The sequence below is a fragment of the Dermacentor silvarum genome, chromosome 1 (genome assembly GCF_013339745.2).
Source record: "Dermacentor silvarum isolate Dsil-2018 chromosome 1, BIME_Dsil_1.4, whole genome shotgun sequence".
In the NCBI taxonomy this organism is placed as follows: domain Eukaryota; kingdom Metazoa; phylum Arthropoda; class Arachnida; order Ixodida; family Ixodidae; genus Dermacentor; species Dermacentor silvarum.
The window spans coordinates 401,787,855-401,805,445 of record NC_051154.1 but is presented as its reverse complement, the minus strand read 5'-3'; positions in this window follow the sequence as shown (position 1 = coordinate 401,805,445).

Here is a 17,591-nt window from a genome sequence, read left to right as displayed (position 1 = left end):
CACCAGCTCGTCGGCCGTCGTCCCTATCGTCTCACGCTCATCGCCTGCCGTCCCCAATAACCCTCCAACGCTCTTCCCTGGGAAACTAACTGCTGCAGCTCCCGGAGGTGATGCTGCACTAATGACTCGACCTAAAAATCCTGTACTCACTTTACCGACCAGACAAAACCTGATTGATGTTATAGTCGACAGTGTGCAAATTCCGGCGTTGATCGACACTGGTGCGCAATACTTTGTGATGAGTGCCCAATTGCGCCGCCGCCTGAACGAAGTCCTCACATCTGCCGCATCTCAAACCCTCCACGTCCCCAATGGAGGAACGCCCACCGTGCTCGGAATGCATGTGCACTATTCGCGTCAGCATCGCAGGGCACCATACCACTGTTTTGTTTGCAGTTTTCGAGCAGTGCTCTCAGGACATTATACTAGGATTAGACTTCTTGTCATCTCGTTTCGCCCTGTTTGACTGCGCGTCCGGTGCGATTCAGCTTCAACTGCCACAGAGCTGCGACATTCCACAGGAGACCCAACCGCGCTTATGTTCCCTGGGTGACAACCGCCTGCCACCGCAAGCCACCGAGTACGTTACTATGACCTCATTTCTACCTGTTCCTGACGGCGTCTATGTGGTGTGCCCACGTGCTCACGTAATGCTTGAAAGGAGCGTAGCCCTTCCGCACACCTTACTCACTGTTGCAGACACCCGGACCATACTTCCTCTGCTAAACTTTAACTACTTCTCACAAGTTATACCGAGAGGCATATCGCTGGCTGATATCTCGCCTATCGAAGAATGTAAGATCTCCATATTAGACGCAGACAGTCCACCAGCATCGGCAAGCTTATCGCGATATTTTTTATTTCGATGATCGTCCCTTAGGCCAGACGTCAGTGGTCACTCACCGGATACCCCAATCCCATCCGCCGACGACCGTACCGCGTTTAATATGCTGAACGTGAAGTTATACAAAACGTGGTGGACAAAATGCTGACTAAAAGCGTCATCGAACATTCGTCTACTCCGTGGGCTTCCCCAGTTGTCCTTGTTAAGAAGAAGGATGGCAGCTCGCGCTTTTGCGTCGATTACCGACATTTGAATAAGATGACGCGCAAAGACGTTGTGATGCAGGTTCTTTTTCTTTATCGTTTCATACGGTTCTTAGAGGCGAAGCCTCCGAGAACCCAATTGAGGGCAAAGCCGTTTGTTGTAAAACGCACTTAAAGCTTTTAATGCTATTCGAGCGAAAAGAAACCCAAAACAAACACTCAACGAAATATCACAGCAAGAAACACACTCACAGCTAGAACAGTATATCAACCGCACGAGTTAGGACTGACCACCAGTGTGAGCGCGCGAAGGAGTTCGGCGTGGAGAAGCCTAGACGAGGCGCCGAAAGAAGCGGCGTTGGTCTCACCAAAAGGTCGAAGTGGCTGACCGTATAACCGGCGACCACATCGCACCAGCTCTTGCTTGGAGAGGGGACGCAGGCGGCTTGGCGGCACGTACAGATGGAGCCGGCGTTCTGACCAGGCAGCTGTGCGTAGAACTCAGGCTCGTAGCCCGAATGCTTCCGCTCTGCCTACGGGCGCAGGAGTTCGCCGGCCTCGATCGGGTGGAGTGACGATGCCAGGGAAAGAGTTGGCAGGAGGCCCCGGTCGTGTCAAGTTCTGATGGCTCGAGTCCGGAACCCGACAGCCCTTCAGCTCTCGGTCCGGTGGCCGACCTTCTCCTGGCGTCGCTTCTCTCTGCCAGTGCACCTCGCTTTTCTGTGCTCTGACCGATTCTTCTTTTCCTGATTGGCTCTTGTGAACTCCGTGTTTTCTTCTTATTGGCTCCTTTTTTCTTTTATTTTGTCTTCTTGCGCCGCGCGTTCTCGTGCCGAACGCTCTTCGACGCCGTCGTCTTCCATTCACTGACATAATGCCCGGGATTCGCCTCCGCTCACGCAATCATTGTGGTCTTCTTCTTTTTCATCTCCGACCACGGCATTTTCACGTGCACTACACACACTACAGACGTGTACCCGCTGCCACGTATTGATGACGCCTTGGACTACCTGTATGGACCTAAGTACTTCTCGATCAGCAGTCCGTGATCGGGTGGAGTGACGATGCCAGGGAAAGAGTTGGCAGGAGGCCCCGGTCGTGTGAAGTTCTGATGGCCTGTACTCACTTTACCGACCAGACAAAACCTGATTGATGTTATAGTCGACAGTGTGCAAATTCCGGCGTTGATCGACACTGGTGCGCAATACTTTGTGATGAGTGCCCAATTGCGCCGCCGCCTGAACGAAGTCCTCACATCTGCCGCATCTCAAACCCTCCACGTCCCCAATGGAGGAACGCCCACCGTGCTCGGAATGCATGTGCACTATTCGCGTCAGCATCGCAGGGCACCATACCACTGTTTTGTTTGCAGTTTTCGAGCAGTGCTCTCAGGACATTATACTAGGATTAGACTTCTTGTCATCTCGTTTCGCCCTGTTTGACTGCGCGTCCGGTGCGATTCAGCTTCAACTGCCACAGAGCTGCGACATTCCACAGGAGACCCAACCGCGCTTATGTTCCCTGGGTGACAACCGCCTGCCACCGCAAGCCACCGATCAGCTTGAATACTTTCTCGTCATGAGGCTCGCTTCTAAAGAATTTTTAACTAGCAAAGATGCACCACCTCCTCGCCAATTTAACCTATTTACAAAATACCCTTCGGTCTGGGAATTGGCAGACCTCTGCAGATGACATGGACCGCGAAAAGGCCGCATTCGTAACACCGGACGGGACTGAAAATTTAGTCATGAGGCTAGCTTCTAAAGAATTTTTAACTAGCAAAGATGCACCACCTCCTCGCCAATTTAACCTATTTACAAAAAAATGTTTACATTTCTGGGAACATGAAGGTGTCAAACGTACTACGCTGCGATGTTTCTGCAGATCTTGCATACCTTGCATATCTTTTCTGTAGGCATTCAGACGTTCTTGTATGCGATCAAATTCATCCGACATCATCCGAATTAGTTGCTCGATACCACACACTTTCTCGTTTACAGGAGAAAGATCCGTCAGCTTGAGATTTATTTCAGTGATCAGGGCTCGCAGGCGAGCATCTCCTTTCTGTTCCTGGCCTTCAAAGTTTCCATTCATACCACCCGGACGACACATCTCGCATTTCCCATTCTTTCTGCTTTGTAGTCTCTTATTAGCGAACGCTTCCTCGTTTAGGCCAGAGCAGGTACCACCAAGAAAGCTGAATTCACAAACAGTGCATACAATCGCATTTCCGTCATCACGGATGACGGAGCGGCAAGCATAACAGCGGGTCTTGGTTTAAAACGGATCAAAACTGTGGTGTCTTTAGGAAGCGTGGAAATCATGACACTTGGCTGTGCGAAAGAGAATGAATGTTTTTTTTAAAGGATTCAGTCGTTATTTTAACTCATTTCAACTCATTTATGTCCAATCTCAACTGAGTCATGTCAGCTGTACCCTGGTCTTTCTCAATTTGGTCAACTCGGTCTTCGATACCTTGCATATCTTTTCTGTAGGCATTCAGACGTTCTTGTATGCGATCAAATTCATCCGACATCATCCGAATTAGTTGCTCGATACCACACACTTTCTCGTCATGAGGCTAGCTTCTAAAGAATTTTTAACTAGCAAAGATGCACCACCTCCTCGCCAATTTAACCTATTTACAAAATACCCTTCGGTCTGGGTATTGGCAGACCTCTGCAGATGACATGGACCGCGAAAAGGCCGCATTCGTAACACCGGACGGGACTTATCAATTCAAGGTTATGCCGTTCGGCCTTTGTAATGCCCCGGCAACCTTCGAGCGAATGTCCTCCAAGTCACCTCCAAGTACCGAATAATACTGATTTTCATTGATAAAAGCAAGAATACGCTCAAGAAAAGCAAGAAAAATACGTATGGAACCACCTGGAGAGCGAGAACAAGCAACAAAAATAGTACCAAGTACTTGAACAGATACAGCTTCATAATGGGCAGTCACACAAGAAAATTTAGTCATGAGGCTAGCTTCTAAAAATTTTTAACTAGCAAAGATGCACCACCTCCTCGCCAATTTAACCTATTTACAAAAAAATGTTTACATTTCTGGGAACATGAAGGTGTCAAACGTACTACGCTGCGATGTTTCTGTGAGCATTATCACATCAAGGCAATTGTACAGTGCACAAAACAAATATTCATGCTCAGCGACCTTAGTACCGATTGACTCAAGATTTAGGTGAAAAAATAGCAAGAAAGTTGTTATACGAGGCTGGAAAAAGCGAGAAAATTATTCTACTGCTATATGACGTAGGTGCACCTTGTTTCAATAGAAGTTTCGATGGAAAAGATTACTCGCCTAAGACGGTTAAGTCTCTCTCACGTCTGATAACGTGCGCAGCTGCCCCGCTTTTTCTGCGATCGAGAACTTTCCCATTTTTGTGCAGATGAACTGGAAACTTGATTTCTTCGACCATTCCTTTGCGATTGTCATCAGAGTCCTAGAGCGCTTTGTCATGTTCTCGCTTATAAAAATGCCTTCTTGTCGTCTTGTCTTACTTCTTTCTAACCAGGCATCTCTAGTTTCCTGCCTCGCGAACGGCAAAATGAGTCTCAGTACTTTTCCCGCCCTTGCAGCTAGCCTGTGGAGGGCCGTAATGTCGGTTTAAGCAAGCTTTTGCACGCCAAGCTTTTCCGCCACATCATTAACCTTACCTAAGAGATTTGTCCCCTCCGGGTGGGGGATTCCAAAAATCTAAATGTTTAGACGCCTGTTGCGCCATTTCAACTCATTTATGTCCAATCTCAACTGAGTCATGTCAGCTGTACCCTGGTCTTTCTCAATTTGGTCAACTCGGTCTTCGATACCTTGCATATCTTTTCTGTAGGCATTCAGACGTTCTTGTATGCGATCAAATTCATCCGACATCATCCGAATTAGTTGCTCGATACCACACACTTTCTCGTTTACAGGAGAAAGATCCGTCAGCTTGAGATTTATTTCAGTGATCAGGGCTCGCAGGCGAGCATCTCCTTTCTGTTCCTGGCCTTCAAAGTTTCCATTCATACCACCCGGACGACACATCTCGCATTTCCCATTCTTTCTGCTTTGTAGTCTCTTATTAGCGAACGCTTCCTCGTTTAGGCCAGAGCAGGTACCACCAAGAAAGCTGAATTCACAAACAGTGCATACAATCGCATTTCCGTCATCACGGATGACGGAGCGGCAAGCATAACAGCGGGTCTTGGTTTAAAACGGATCAAAACTGTGGTGTCTTTAGGAAGCGTTGAAATCATGACACTTGGCTGTGCGAAAGAGAATGAATGTTTTTTTTTTAAGGATTCAGTCGTTATTTTATACCCTGGCCAAGCGGCCGGAGCATACGCAATTACAAGCCTCGTGCGATTATCGGCGTGTTCTTCTGCACGTGCCTCTGACGGTCTACGATGCACACTTCGTCCCCTCTAAGCTAGACCCTGTCCGACGGCTTACGGGCATAGGTTGAACGTCTGAGAAGAATCGGTTCTGTTGTCGACCATGGGATCCCTGTTGGCTCGATGAAAACTTCAGACGCTTCATCCCCCATCACGGGCTGATCACCTTGCGGGGCTTGGCTGATTGTTGATTGGGTGTCGCAGGGTGAGGATGGCCTTTCCTGCGAAGCTTACTCTGCGGCGAACTGCCTTTCGCAATGTTTCATCTTAACCGACGTCGACGATTCACGCGGTGCACCTGATCGACGTGCCTTCGCTGCACCCCCTTTGGCGTGTCGATGGTTAACAAACGCTAGCCTTTTACGGTCGTCACGGTTCCCGGTAACCACCTTTGAACAAGCTGATTGTATTGTCGCTTCCACACCTGCGTTCTGGGCATAAATTGTTGCACTCCGTTACTCAGGACACCGTTGAGGGTAGTACTTATGCTCGCTCCATCCTCCTCTTCAAAGTAGGTGCTTAGGCGAGAACGTGGTTGGAATCCTACAAGCATTTCTGCGGGCGACTGCGCTTCTCGGGTCGGCGTGGTTCTGTAACGTAAAAAAAATTGGCAAGCGACTTTGCAATGTTCCCGTCTGGCTTTTCTTTAAATCCTCTTTGATGGCGCGTACTGCCCGTTCCGCCAAACCGTTCCACTGAGGGTAGTATGGGGCACTCGTTCTGTGGCGCACACCATATTCCCGGAAGAACCGCGCTGTCTCTGCGCTGGTGAATTGCGGACCATTATCAGACACGACAGTCCGTGGTTGGGCAAATCGTACGAAAATACCCCTAAGTGTGTCTACTGTGCTTGCCGCCGTCCTCAGAGGCACCGCCTCGATCCATTTAGTCTCCGCGTCGACGATAACGAACGTTAAATGCCCTTCCACGGGACCGACAAAATCCATGTGCAAACGGCACCAACGCCTGTTAGACTTCGGCCAATTTCCCGCGCCCTGCGCTGTAGGCATGGGGTCGCACTGCACGCATTGAGAACACCTTGTTACCATCTTCCCAATATCCTTGTCTAACCTTGGGTATCAAAATATTGACCGCGCGAGGCTGTACAGTACAGTCATACCAGGGTGCGTGCCGTGCAACTCTTTCAAAACAAATGCCTCAGCTACTTCGGGGAAAACCACACTGTGACCCCAGTAAATACCCCCTTACTCTCCGCCATTTCGTGTCTCCGTGCAAAATACGGATGGTACCGCTGTTCTTCCAAACCCAGACGACTGCGCGAGCCTCGTAAGATCCACGTCTTCATTCGCTGAAGCACCTCGTCTTTGCTGGTGTGGTCGGACACTTTCTGCGCAGACAAAAGTAAATCATCCAGCTCTGGCGCATGCAGAACATATTCGGCAAGCACATTTTCAGAGCCCTTATCGCGCAATGGCACAGGCAAGCGGCTCAGAGCGTCGGAATTTGCATGTAGCTCCTCTTTTCGATATTCAAACTCATACTGATAAGCCGCCAAGAGCAGCGCCCAACGCTGAACCCTTGCAGCTACCATTCTATGCACCCAGGGTGCATAGACGGATCGCACGGAAAATCGCACTGTGTGTCTCGCGCTTTAGGGAGTATCGTAATCCTTGGTGAACTTTTTTTCTTAGCGATACAGCACTCGTCTGGTCCGAGAACCATTAGGACACACGCACTTCATGCAATATTTTTGTTCAGGTGAGCGAACCATGCTGCGCGGACGCAAGAGCCACAAAGAGATGCGCCAAACAGGCGCTATCGAAAGGGCCCACAATCCAGGCAAGACCTGAACTATTTATATTCAGAGAGGGCTGCAACTGTGCACGGTGCGGAAAAGGTTACCGTAGTAAAGTAGAAACGAAGAAAAAGAGAAATGGACAGAACCTTTCTTCCGCTAACCTTTTGCATCACAGACGTTGAGACATATGCACCAGTTAGACCAAAATGATACATTGCTATACTCTGTGCAAGCTGGTAAATTCTTGATTCTAAGATGTTAAATGTGGACATTTGGTGAAAATCGTAGGTCAGGAAGTGTGTAGTTTCCTCATCAGCAAAGAAGTTCTGGATTCCATCCGTGATTCCGTCCCTGAAGAACCATCGAAACACTAAAGCTGCCATGGACAATGCTGAAATTTGGTCGTTTCGCTAAGGTCATAACGGTTGGCAGTGTGCATACAAGCTCATGCTTTTATTTTCCTTCAGCCTACCGAGCATATTTCTTATGGGGAGCTCCTCCTAATAGACGTCACGTCGTACAAGGGACACTCCTGGTGCGTACTCGAATAAGATTCCTACGCACCGACTTCAAACTCCTGACAACCAGCTGCTCACGCAGCAACCGATAAATACAGACCTGCCCCAACATCTAGAGTGCCGACGAGCTATAAGTATCTCGAGTATGACCAACGCCTAGCTATAATGAGCATGATCCACCTGCCGACTGTGCAATCGGCTCACACATAGCTCTCTGCATCGTGGAGCACCGAAGGTTCTGGCATCTATACGTTCGCTTTTGCGGCGCCGAGGACCTAGCGACATTCTGCAATCATCGACAAGTACTGCGGATTGGCCGACCAAGATGGACAATGAGGACCGCCACTCAACAGTGCCTCTTGTTAGCCTATGCCCCTCCCGGCAAGAACTACCGGCCGCTATGACCGTTCAGGCCTAGCACGCAACCGCGTTCTCCTCGTGTGCATACGTGCACGTGGCGCGTTTCTTTGTAGGTGGAGCTGTGGCCGAATGTGGCCCCGCTACAGAGGCTGCCCCCCTAGCTGGTAGCGCGATCGAAAAAATATATGCAACATAAGTGTAGAAACAAAACCAGAGACTATACGTGTGCGGCGATATCGAATATTTTATTTCGAAAAAGTGAGATATAACGACTAGAAATGGTTTTAGGCGCAAAAAATAAGACACGGATGACAGAATAAAAGGCACTGGCGTCCCTGTCGTTATTCTGTCGTCCGTGTCTCATTGTGTGCGCCTAAAGCCATTTCTATTCATGTACCTACTAGCCCTACAGCAGACGTTACTATGAAATATAATGTTTTGCTGGAGACCTCTTGGTAAAAACAGGTATTCTTGATAATATTGGCATGATTTACAGATTTAAACGCATATATAACATAAGTGTAATGTAGCACTACTGAATACGATGTAGCTCTCAAGAACACGACAACCAATCAGCCTGTAAAACAGAAACTTTATTCACTTATATGGAGCACCATGACCATGACAGTGATAAAGAAAGAGACTCCACGTCAAGAAATCCACGTAGAGGGCTCAGTTTCTTAAAGGATACCAAAGCAGCACACATTGTTTTAAAGAATGGAAACACAGTGCGAGTGGCCAAGTAAATTGCTTAGCTCAAAATAAAAAAGAAAACAAAAAAACACAAAGTATTCATTAAAGTCGCCGCTCTCTCTCACTCTCTCCCCGACAGGGAGCTGCAACCAGTATACAAGTTGAAGGCTTGGCCCAAGTTCCGAAAAGGCGCGGAGGTGAAAGTAGTGGTAACCTCAGGTGCCTTCCGTCCGGACGCTACCTGGGGCTCGGACCTATGCGAAAAACTCCGCCCTGCGCTGTTCCGACCCTCGGACGGATCTACTGGTCCTCGATTCTTTATCTGACAGTGGATTTAGCATCGGAGCCTCTCACCGGGTCGCCGTCAGTCTGTGGTGTTTTCTTCGCTTCATTATGGAATACCATTCTGAGCAATTGCAACAAAATAAAGGTTATTAAGCGAAAGGTCGTACCTGAGAATTCCAGTACTTAGTGTTTTTACAGTATATCAGGAATTTGCTTCCATGTTCCAGCATTATCTGGCAAGACTAGATGGGTGCATCAGGCGTCAAAAAACAGTGGTTCTTTATAAATTAGTATCTTTGACTTTATTGGCCACACATAGGCTGGATGGTCATGTGGACTAATAGCTGCAACTGCAGCTTGACTGGGCCCTAACGATTATTACAATCATTACAACCAAGAGAAATACCAGTTCGGCTCGGGTACAGATTCAACGCGCTCCGATTTCGTTCCGGGTCAGTTCCGATTGGCATAATTAGAAATTTATAACAGTTTGAGAACCGGTTGGCACCACGAGCCGGTTTGCGATCGGTTTGGCACCGTATCAAATTTTATATTATCAAAGTGAAAAAAATGTACAGAACAAAATGTCCGTTATTTATTTCGTCGATACGACCATTATTTGAACTGAACTGTACTGAACATTGGTTTCGGTATGTCGTGACTTCGAATCTTTAAAATTTTCACAGCTTAATAAATGTTTTATTGCGCGCTAGCTGCAGCTGCGAAATCTCAAGGAAAGGCAAAGTTGCCTGCTGAAACACGTCTCAAATGATCTGGACTGGTGTGTGCGCGTGGCTAACGTGATCTCTTCAGCTAACAAATCACTTGGGTTCCTACGACGTCACTTAAAGAGTGCACCGCAGCATGTCAAACTACTTGCTTATAAGACATATCATAAGAAGCCAACAAACAATGACACCAAGGACAACATAGGGGAAATTACTTGTACTTAATAATTGAATTAAAGAAATGATAAATTAATGGAAATGAAAACGGATGCAGAAACAACTGTCCGCAGGTGGGGAACGAACCCACGTCTTCGCATTACGCGTGCGATGCTCTCACCATTGAGCTACCGCGGAGCCGTTTTTCCATTCACTTTCTGGGGCATTTGTGTTTTTACAACTAGAACTAACCCTGGGAGTGTTAGCTACCCAGTCAAGAAATCCGACAGGCTGTCGGCTTGTCGGCTATATGTTATTTTGGCCTGTCGGCCTGTAAGCCTGTCGGTTCGTCAGCCTGTCGGTGTCAGCCTGTCGGCGTCCGCCTGTCGGTGTCACCCTGTCGGTGTCACCCTGTCGGCGTCCGCCTGTCGGTGTCACCCTGTCGGCGTCCGCCTGTCGGTTTACAAGCCTGTCGGAATATTCTATTCCGACAGGCCGCAATTGCGGCAGTATTCTCTGGCAATCACTTTCAGCGATAGTTCCACTTTCGCGAGAGTTCATGGCTCGGCCCACGAAAGCTCTTGCATTTTCCCGACGCTTGTGCGCAGGCATGCAGTGCCGATTCTCGCGTAAGTGAAACTACTTCCGAATGTGATTTTCCGAGAATACGATCCCTAGTGGCGTCATCAAGCATGCTTGATTATGCTGTCCGACAGTTCCTAAATAGAAAATACACCTTTGATTGATGGTTTCAAAGTTTTATTGCACAGTTATTCACACGGAGCCATCATATACATGCAAACAAAAATACCGTATTTACTGTACATAGGTCCTTTTTCTCGAAATTAATGAAGCTACCCAATCTATGTTACCAACGAGTTTCTACCTATATTCATGAAAAAAAGCTAGCAAAAGTACCGAGGCAATGGCATTCCTCTGCCAGGCCTGGGTTCAAGCAGCACATGGGCGCCTGCTTTACTAGTACATTATTTGCAACCTGCAGTAAATATACACAACAAAGTAGAAAGCAAAACTAGTATTAAGAAATCTAATAAAGTATGTTTGGGGACCATCATGGAGACAAGCAAAATCTCAACGTGGGTTAAGAATGTGCGAGGGGGCCGGCCAGCTGAGATTCAGACTGGTTTTAAATGATGCTGCATATACAGCACACTCGACAGCATTAAAGACATCGTCATTTCGGGTGCCGAGGACGCCTGTGCAGCATCCATCAAGGATGACTTCTCTGGCAAGTACGAAGAGGATCCAGCTTGCAGCATTGACTCGCCTCCCTTTTCAAAAGCTAAAAAGGACAAGACGACCAAAGTGAGCGCCATCATCAGGGCAGCATACGAGGCTTCTCCGGAGCTACCAAAACACACGAGCATCAAGAAGTGGACGCTCTTGGTATGTACGTCACATATGAAGAATATACCATGGTGGTGGTCGTGGCACACCGAGAGCATATGAATTCAACAGAACTAGGAAGGGTCCTGCTGTAAAAGGTGGGATGCCCCTAAGTGGGCAGTACAGCAGGGAAGAAACAGTTTTGCTGCTTAACATACAGAAGAGGGAAAAGTTGTTTCAGCAATCCCAAAGAACATGAGCACGGAACACAACCAAACCAGAAGAAAAGCACGATCAAAGACCTTACAAAACAAACATGGAAGAAATCCAGACATATACTACACGGACCCCGCAGGGGCGTCTGCGCAAGCAGGCGTTTGGTGTGTTGCGACACCACGGACCCGAGCACACGAGGGTTGGAGCCTCCCGCGTGTGGCCGTGCGCGGCTTAGCCGTGTCTGGGGAAAGGGGGATCCTGGGGGTTTAGCCGATGCCGGGTGTTTGGACCTTTAAGGCCCCCCGGCGGAGGCAACACACCTCTTTGGCCTCTGCTTCACATAGACGGCACCCCCGGACTGACCCACCTGGGGGAAATCGGCGGTCGCCTTTTCCTGTCCCCCTCTCCGATCTTTTTCTTCTCTATTTTTCTGTCCTCACTGTCCTGTCACCTCTTCTCTTCAGTTACTTCCTCACTTTTCATAGGCGGCTTGGGTTAACCTTGTGTAGGTGCCCTCTCTTGGGTTTGTATATAAGGTTATAGCGGCAATGTACGGCTGGCGCCTGCAGCCTTACACGTTAAGTTCTGCAGCGTCCCCTTGTTGGACTCCGAGGTGGGTGGCTGCCATTGCTGCCGAACTACACCAAATTGCTATGGGAACACCCGCTTTTCCTAGGCTTCTTGATCGTCTCCCTCAGAAGAGGGGACGCACCGATGAGATTATAAACTTGTTCACCCGACCTAAAGACATTTTCTCACGATTTCAAGTAGTCCACAGTGAAAGAACCGAAAAACTAGCAAGAACCACATCCCCATTTGTAGTTGCAAAAAGCTTGACCAACACGCTAGGCCCTGGCTACAAGGTCACCAAAATGCCAAGTGGGGACCTTCTCCTTGAACTACGTGATAGAGAACAATACAATAGACTTGGCAAACTTGTTACTTTTGGTGATGTCCCAGTTACTGTTTCACCGCATCGGTCCATGAACACAGTACGGGGGGTAGTATCAGAAGCAGACCTCATCGACCTATCTGAAACCGAATTGTTGGAAGGAGCAGAATGTCACGAATGTGCAGCGCATTGTTATGACACGGGACAACAAAGAAATTCCCACGAAACACCTGATACTTACCTTTGAATTAAGCGTCTTGCCACAAAGCATCGAAACCGGCTACACAAAAATAGCAGTAAGACCATATATCCCAAATCCTAGGCGATGCTACCAATGCCAAAGATTCGGCCATGGCTCGCAGAGCTGCCGTGGTCGACTCACCTGTGCCAAGTGTGGAGTACAAGGCCATGCCTCAGACAATGGCGAGGCTACACCTCACTGCGTAAATTGCGATGATGATCATCCAGCCTACTCCCGGTCTTGTCCAAGCTGGAAAAAAGAGAAAGAAATTCTAACACTGAAAGTCCGTGAAAACATATCGTTCAGGGAAGCACGCAAAAGGTGCTCACCATTCCACGCGACCACATACGCTGAGGCGGCGCGTCAAGGGGCAGCGTCGCAGCGGCTACTGCCACCTGCCCAACCCGCGCGCAGCCAGCTGTCGCTTGTGGCTCCTGCCCCCAGGGTGGAAGGAGCTAAGTCCACTCCACCCAACCAGCAAACAAGTCCGGTTACCTCAGGGTTGCCGGCACCGCCACAGTCCTCGGTGGCAGCCTGCGCTACGCGTAGTAAACCCGCAGGCCCGCCAGCAGCTCCCACGGTGGGTGAAGTCAAGGCTGCCTCACCCTCACCGGCCACAGCTAGCGCTGGCAACAGCCGGCACAGCTCAGGCCCAAAGGCAGCCCCATCAACCTCCGGGCTGGTGGGCGCAAATGTCTCCTCCTTCGCGGCGAGACTTTCTCGCGAAACATCTCGCTCGCAAGAGCGCGTGTCCGGCGCCTCACAAGAGGCAATGGACACTACACCCATCCCGACGGCGCACCAAGCGCCTAAGGAGCGGTGAGGCTCCCTCGACCGCTTCAGAAAGGACACATCCCGAGGTACGGGGCCTGGAAAGGGCTCTGTAATCTAAAGCAACATTTCCTTTTTTAGTACACACAGCACCAATTTACTTTCATTATGGATACACAAATCATTCAATGGAACGTCAGAGGCCTTCTTAGGAACCTTGACGATGTCCAAGAACTTATTTACCAACACAATCCAAAAGTGCTGTGTGTACAGGAAACGCACTTAAAATCGAAACATACAAATTTTCTCCGACAGTATGTTACGTTTCGTAAAGATCTCGATGATGCTTTCGCATCATCAGGCGGTGTTGCCATTGTAATTCACAAAAGCATAGCATGTCAACGTTTGCAGCTACAAACGCCCCTTGAAGCAGTGGCAGTTCGACTTGTTCTTCTAAACAAGCTCATCACCATCTGCTCACTTTACGTACCCCCCATTACCACTTACATAAACATGAATTTCAGTCCTTTATAGATGAATTGCCAGAACCCGATCTTGTTCTTGGCGATTTCAATGCGCACAGTAGTCTGTGGGGCGACTCTCGTATCGATGCGCGAGGTCGTCTTGTTGAACAATTTCTTTTCTCCTCTGGCGCGTGTCTCCTGAACAAGAAGGAACCTACATTTTACTGTCTCGCAAACAGAACCTTTTCTTCTATTGATCTTAGCATAGCTTCCCCGTCTCTATTATCTGAACTTAAATGGGAAGTTACCAAAAATCCGTACGGGAGCGATCACTTCCCAATACTACTGCGAACAACCAAAACTGAGCCGTCACCACAAGCCCCTCGATGGAAGATTGACACAGCCGATTGGGAGAAATTTCGAAATCTTACTAGTAGCATCTCCTGGGCCAACATGTCTTCGTTAGGAACTGATGCTGCTGTGGAATATTTTACTTCCTTCATAATTGATGCCGCTTCTAAATGCATATCCGAAATAAGTGGTGCAGCATGCAAACGCCGTGTCCCATGGTGGAACGACGAATGTAGGAACGTTCGTAGAAAACAGAACAAAGCGTGGGGGTTGCTACGCGATTCTCCTACTGCGGAGAATCTTATCAATTTTAAGAAGGTAAAGTCCGAAGGCAGGAGAACGCGCCGACAGGCCAGAAGAGAGAGCTGGCAGAAGTTTTTATCAGGTATACACTCGTATACAGATGAGGCCAAAGTCTGGAACAGGGTTAACAAGGTGAGAGGACGACAAACATATTCAATCCCTTTGGTAAACACACAGGGCGACAGCTTGGAAGACCAAGCGAACCACCTGGGTGCACATTTTGAACATGTGTCCAGTTCATTGCACTATTCCCCAGAATTTACAAAACACAAAGCAGCAATAGAAAAACAAAAACTAGACCGAAAGAGCACCGGGAACGAGCCTTATAACTTGCCTTTCTCTTTAGCAGAGCTTCAGGCATCACTCGCCTGTTGCAACCAATCTGCCCCAGGCCCTGACCGCATATTATATGAAATGTTGAAGAACCTGCCCTCTGAAACGAAGAAAACCCTTCTCTGTCTGTATAACTCTATATGGACTTCCGGCGAGATCCCCTCTGCCTGGAAAGAGGCCATAGTGATCCCTATCCTGAAGCAGGGGAAGGATCCATCGTCTGTATCAAGTTATCGGCCGATAGCGCTAACAAGCTGTCTCTGCAAAGTCTTCGAAAAAATGATAAACCGTCGCCTATTACATTTCATTGAATCAAACAAACTGCTTGACCCATACCAGTGCGGCTTTCGCGAGGGTCGATCCACCACTGACCATTTGATAAGTATCGAGGCGCAGATACGCGAAGCTTTTGTTCGCAAACAGTTCTTTCTGTCTGTATTCCTAGACATGGAAAAGGCCTTTGACGACACAACATGGCGGTTTGGAATACTGAGAGACCTCTCCCACTTTGGTATACGTGGTAATATGTTAAATATGATTGAAAGTTATCTCCTGAATCGCACATTCCGTGTTCGAGTTGGCAATGTTCTATCACGACCTTTTGTGCACGAAACTGGTGTACCCCAGGGAGGCGTGCTCAGCTGCACACTCTTTATCGTTAAAATGAACACGCTTCGTGCTTCGTTACCACCCGCTATTTTTTATTCCATCTATGTGGACGATATACAAATAGGATTCAAGTCCTGTAACCTCGCAGTGTGCGAGAGACAGGTACAGCAGGGGTTGAACAAAGTCTCAAAGTGGGCAAACGAAAACGGGTTCAAAATAAACCCCCACAAAAGTTCTTGTGTTCTCTTCACCAGGAAGAAAGGTCTCGTTGCAGATCCCACTATCGAAATGTATGGACAACAAATACCTATAAACAAAGAACACAAGTTTTTAGGCATCATACTTGACTGTAAGCTTACTTTCATTAACCACATAAAACATCTCAAGGCGAAATGCCTAAGAACAATGAACTTACTGAAAATTTTATCTCACACATCCTGGGGCACCGACAGGAAGTGTTTAATGAATCTTCACAAGAGCCTCATTCGGTCACGATTGGACTATGGTGCCGTAGTATATCACTCTGCCGCCCCTAGCGCGCTAAAAATGCTAGATCCTGTCCACCATCTAGGTATCCGCCTGGCCACTGGCGCATTCAGAACAAGCCCCGTCGAAAGTTTATACGTAGAATCGAATGAGTGGTCACTCCGCCTCCAGAGAACATACATCAGCTTCACCTATTTTCTCAAAGTGCACTCCGATCGGGAACATCCTTGTTCTACAACCCTTAATGATTTGAAGTGTTCAACGCTTTTCTATAATGGACCCTCTAGGAGGCGGCCTTTCTCACTGCGTGTAAGAGAACTTAGCGAAGAGATGGATGTCCCACTTCTAGAACATCGCCTAATGCCTCCAGCTAAGCTGTCACCGCCCTGGGAGTGGCAGGTGATAGAATGTGATCTATCCTTTGTAGAGGTCACAAAGCATGCTCCCGACCTCGAAATTGCAATGCATTTCCGCGAACTTCAATCGAAGTACTCGTGCTCGGAATTCTATACCGACGCATCCAAGTCCCATGCTGGCGTATCTTACGCCGCGGTTGGCCCCTCTTTTTCAAAATCCGACGTATTGAACCCCCTAACAAGCATTTTCACCGCAGAAGCCTATGCAGTACTGTCTGCGGTGAAGCATATAGAGAAATTGAAACTACAAAAGGCAATAATATTCACAGACTCGTTGAGTCTTGTAAAAGCGCTAACATCTTTACAAAAGCATAAGAATCCTGTTGTTATCGAGCTTTACTCACTCTTGTGTAACATTTACCAATCTCGTAGACATGTAATAATATGCTGGGTGCCTGGCCATAGAGGCATCGAGGGCAATGTGCTAGCAGACCAGTTGGCCACATCAACTACATCGCAAGCTATTAATCCTGCCGCTGCTATTTCCTCCACAGATCTGAAGCCTTTTTTGCGAAGGAAACTGCGAGGCCACTGGCAGCGTCTGTGGGACGCTGAAACAACTAATAAGCTCCACTTGATTAAGCCACAGTTAGGTTTCTTGCCCTGTACAACTAAAACACGACGAACTGATGTCCTATTCTGTCGTCTCAGAATAGGACACACATATGGTACTCACAATTTTCTATTGAATGCAAATGATCCTCCAACATGTGGTAGATGTGGTGACAGGCTCACCGTCATCCACGTCCTCCTGGAGTGTCGGGAAGCCGAAAGAGAAAGAAAGAAACATTTTCCTCTCGCATATCGCTATTGTGTCCCTCTGCATCCCGCTATGTTTCTTGGTAAAGAACCACTTTTTAGCACCAACGCAGTCCTTGCTTTCTTGAAAGATGTTGTGCTACATGTTATTAGCCCAATAAGTTCGTAGTGCATCCTCTCTCTAGAGGATGTTGCTGCGATAGTTTTTTTAACTGCACATGCCTCCGAGCCCTTGTGTTTCAAGGGCTCTGTTTAGGCACTTGTGCTTCTGGCCAATTCTTGTACTTTTAATTTTTTGTAACTCGTATCATTCTTTCGCAATGCATTGTTCATGTCCATAGTACACATAATCACTCATTGCCATAATCTTATTATAGATTTTGCGCACTTTACAGCGACTGATTTTAGGCCCCTTTACAGCCATGCCACATCTAATGTTCATATAATTCCCTATTCATCTAC